Below are 5,291 nucleotides of genomic sequence, written 5' to 3'. Positions count from 1 at the left end.
CGCTAATAGTTTGCACTATCAGATGAAGTGTGCAAACCATTCTTAAAATCGTTTTCCACATTAGAAAACAATGAGCAATATCTTGAAGATATTTGCTTACTGAAGAGCAGGAATATTAAAATGATATTAGGCTTAGGACATAAACAAAACAAATCTTGGTGCACATGTTTAGGTGACAGAGAAGGGCTGATTAAAAGCACTGGAAGCGAGCATACTACAATTTTCTTTTTTAAAAGTTCGACAAATTGACGACAGAAGTTTTGTTCAATTCCAGTGGACCAGTTCAGTCTGCTCATACAGATGTTTGTTTATTCTACTGATTCGTAATAATTTGAGGAAGTGCATTGGTGTTACAATAGGAAACGTCGTTGGAAAGAAAGGATTCCAAAACGACCCTTCTTAAACGACAACACACACAAGTGTGCCGTCGGAAAGTTTACTTTTAAAAATGTACCAGTTGTATGAATGACCACATTATTCACCTGACCTCATTACCGATGAAGTCAATTTACAAGAGTTCAAGATTTTATCTGCAAATTAATATTTTTTATTTAAGTCCATAGATTGTTTTAATAGTGCCTTTTGTCAGTGCATTCTATAACATACTTACTACTGATATTTTTCTTGGGATTCGACCAAAAGGTTACACAAAAGGTTTAGGTCGATATCCGAATAGTTTGAAGCTTGCCACGTACTTCTTTTCTGGTCCATAAGGATCATTGCTTCCGGCATGTTTTCTTTGAAGGCTGATATCGCTTAAGCCGGTGCTATGGTTATGAAAGGTTTACGTCTCGTCTTGTCTTACAGGCTTCATAACCTCAGTTCCCCTTTCAAAATTACATTTTATTTAGTTCCAACAATTGTTTTCTCGTTTAGGACATAAGCTTTTTTTAATTGAGGACCAAACGCCGCTTTTCAAGGAATGTCACTAACGTGTCAAATTTATGGTTCCATGATAACCGCCGTATGAACAGATGTTTCTAAATTCAAAATTTCACCGTTACCATCTTTAAATCTGAAATTCTGATTAAGCCGGTGCTAAGGGTGTAGACCTAACTTGCTCAATCAAACCAAGCCTGCAACATTGTCAATTTTGACGTTTAAGCCTTTTTTAGGGATTCCGTTTTTCTCTGTTATACAAAACATTCCAATTTCGTGTTGCTTTATGATAATAATTAAACGTTTAAGATAATTATCTTGATATCTATGTTGCCTAGGTAGCAAATGGACCCTTTTTGGATGATGCATTTCATAACTGTCAAGAAGTAGGCCAATATGCATATTTCGTCACCTTACTTCAGTAATTTCTTAACGTCCTAAACATAAACTACTAAACGGTGACGTATTACATTTCATCTTTATCCAGAAAGGAATTTAAATATTATAATTCTTTTTGACTGACAGTTATTAAGAACACATATCAATTTCTAAACCTTTCATTGCTGATTCTTGCCATGCTTTGATATGGACGCTGTATATTGTTAGAGTAGAGAATATTCGATTTTGGTTATATACAAAAGTTCATTGTATCATGGGAATAAATATCACTAAATAGGGCAAACTTCGACCGTCATAATGTATACTTTCTAGGTTTTTTCTTAAAATTATTGAAAGAAATTTTAATTTGTTTGTTTTGAGTAAATGCATTAGTCAAACTGGTATATGCATATGAAAAACAAAACTGTACATTAAAGACTTAACCTACAAACTATTTGATTAAATTCACAACAATATTCACTGTTAAAAACCAAGAGTGGTTTTACATGATTAGATTTTTCATTGAAGCACTTGTGAGAATAACCTCAATCAGGTTTTACCTTTCATTCACTTTTTATTGATGTCAGCATCGGCTTGTGTAAGAAAATAAATAAACAATTTCAGCTTTATCTGCAAAACGTATTGAATGGGCACATCACAACATTGGTATTTCTTATTCCCGTTCGACTTTTCACTAACTACAGTATCAGTATTGCGATTAAATTCCTCTTCATTCTATAAATTATTTATTTATTTATTTAAATGTGTGCTTGTCAATATCATTTTGACTACCGGTAAGGATTTTTGAAAATATTTTTAAATAGTTATTGTTCCAATGATGGTTTGTTTTGCTTTCTCTGCGAGGTCTATTTCCACTTGAACCACATATTTATTAATGGTTAATAATTAAAATCTATTAATGGTTCATAAGAAAAAAATGTACTTTGTTTTACACAGTGCACTGATATAAACACAAACTGTATCGTTTGAGAGTAAATGAAGAAAGTATCAATTAATGTTAACTAGAAATTGTTGCAAAAACGTAAAAAGGATTCATTTCTGATAACATAAAAGACGGTAAACATGAAACGTTAATTTTAAAGTGACTCTTCTAAATTTCAATATTATCAAAACTGTTGTATTTGATACAGTACGTATACTACATTAGCTTTATTTGTACATAGTATATAACGTTTTAAGTCTTCAAGATATTAATTCGTTACCTACTCGGTTTTTTTGAAAGGAAAAAAGAATAGATATTTACGAACAATGTAACGTTCTAACTTGAAAATCAAGAAAACATGTCATCCCTCGGAAGCATTAATCACAACAAAATTACATGAACATTGCAGACACTAATTGGTTGAGTCTGTACATGAGGGATAATGAAAAATACAACAACCCTCATGTCCCTACACGTGTAGCACCGGCTTGAGCGGTACTCAATTTTCAACATTTAAAAGTGTTGGAATCAATGATCCAGAAGGACCAGAAAAATGAAACAACACCGAAACGAAGTACGGGCAATTATTTACTTGCAACATAGCACTTGACATCCGCTGTTGTGAAGTATAAAATTCTGGAAAAGTCGTATTACAAACTAAAGTTTTCATTTATAAAATAAGTTATTACTTGAACAATATAAAACCAATACATATATAAACACATTTTATCATTTTACTCTCACTAGCAATGTTACCAGAGACCTAACACATACGTAAACTTTGGTGCAGCTAGGAACGGACTAACTAATTTTTTTTGGTGCTTCGGAAGAAGAAATAGTTGCATATATAGTGGTCAACTGTAAACAATAAAATTATCAATCAGTAGGTTTTATCATTATTCAAAGTATGCAATACATATTGTCTCATTTTGATAAAAAAAACTGTTTTGCATTTAATATCTCCTTATATGGTTCCTATTTTTGAATTCCAGGAAAGATGGAATATTTGTTTGTAAATGCTATGTTACTTTTTTTTCACGTCCTTGTGTTGTTTGTTTTCTTGTACATGCCTGGCCAGGGCAATCAAAACGAAAATGTATTTTACATGTACTATTATATTTTACAAACGTTTTTTGTGATAATTGAAACTTACAGTGGTGCCCTTTTAACGTGGTTTTATGGGAGGCCTTAAAATATAATCTCTAAACTGTAGAGGTTTAAATGGTATAAAAAAGCGGAAAGAAGTATTTCGTTTTCTAAAAGAAAATAAATCTGATATTTACTGTTTGCAAGACACTCACTTCACTTTAGACATGCAAAAATCTATATACGCTGAATGGAACTGTGAATGTTACTTTAGCTATGGAACATCCAATTCAAGAGGTGTAGCTATTTTATTCGGAAAAAATATTGAATACAAAATTAAGAACACAATTATTGATAAGAATGGAAACTACATTATTTTAGATATGACCATTTATGATAAAAACCTAACACTTGTAAGCATTTATGGTCCAAATTCTGATCAACCGCAATTTTATGAAGAAATTTTTAATAACGTAAGAAAAATTAATAATGAATATTGTATAATATGTGGGGACTATAACTTGGTCATTGATCCGCAACTTGACTATTACAATTATAAAAGGTTAAATAATAAAAATGCAAGGAATACAATGATAAAGTATATGCATGAGCACTGTCTGGTTGATATTTTTAGAGAACTTTTTCCAAGTAAACGGCGATACACCTGGCGACGAACACGGCCAATTCAACAGGCAAGATTAGATTACTTTTTAATATCTGAAGCTATGCAACAATTTGTAGAGCGACATAGTATTGACGCAAGTTTCCAATCAGATCACTATATCATAACACTGAAATTGAAATTTGATGACTTTAAACATGGTAAAGGTCTTTGGAAACATAATAATTCTCTTTTAAAAGATCTAAAATATCTTGAAACAATAAATGAGGTGATAGATAAGATAAAGATGCAAAATGCTCTACCGGTTTATAATGTTGACAATATAAAGAATATTCCAGATAATGAAATACAGTTTACAATAAATGACCAGCTATTCTTAGAAACGTTACTTTTAGAAATTAGAGGGAAGTCAATATCTTATAGTTCATACATAAATAAGCTAAGAAAAAAACACAGAAAGTCAAATATTAAAAGAAATAAGTTCTATTGAAGCCAATTTATCAGATCAAAATGTTGATAGACTGCTCTTACTAAGAGATGAATTATCTCAGATAAATAATGAACGATTTCAGGGATACCTTATAAGATCAAGGGCTAAATTATCCCTTGAAGGTGAAAAACCTACTACATATTTTTGCAATTTAGAAAAATATAATTACATTTCAAAAACAATTTATTGAGTACAAAATGAAAATGGAACTATAATTGATAACCAGGAAGACATTTTAAAAGAAACAGAAAGATATTATGAAGCTCTGTTCAAAAAAAGAGAATCTAATGAAATAATTGATTTTAATGATTTTACATATAATATTAATAATAATAAACTCACAGATACAGAAAGCCAACACTTAGAAGGTGAAATAACTTATCATGAGGCATCATTTGTTTTAAAAAACATGTCAAACAACAAAAGCCCCGGCTCATCAGGTTTTGGAGCCGATTTTTATAAAGTATTCTGGAAAAAAATGGGACATTTTATTGTAAGAGCTCTAAATGAAGCATATAATGTCAACCAGTTATCCATTACTCAAACACAAGGAATAATTACATGTTTACCTAAGGAGAATAAATCTAAACTTTTTCTTTAGAATTGGAGGCCAATAACTTTGTTAAATACTATATATAAGATTGGATCTGGATGCATTGCAAACAGAATTAAAATATTTTTAAATAAACTTATTAGCAAAGATCAAACGGGTTTTATAAAAGGAAGATATATCGGAGAAAATGTTAGACTGATATATGATATTATGAACTATACAGAAGAAAATGATATTCCTGGATTACTCCTTTTGATTGACTTTGAAAAAGCATTCGATTCGCTCTCTTGGGATTTTGTACAGAATACCTTATCTTTTTTCAATTTTGGTGCATCAATTA

This window comes from Ruditapes philippinarum, unplaced genomic scaffold (genome assembly GCF_026571515.1).
Source record: "Ruditapes philippinarum isolate M1 unplaced genomic scaffold, ASM2657151v2 ctg210_1_1_1_1, whole genome shotgun sequence".
NCBI lineage: Eukaryota > Metazoa > Mollusca > Bivalvia > Venerida > Veneridae > Ruditapes > Ruditapes philippinarum.
The sequence above is the reverse complement of the archived record's forward strand: the minus strand, read 5'-3'. Positions refer to the sequence as shown.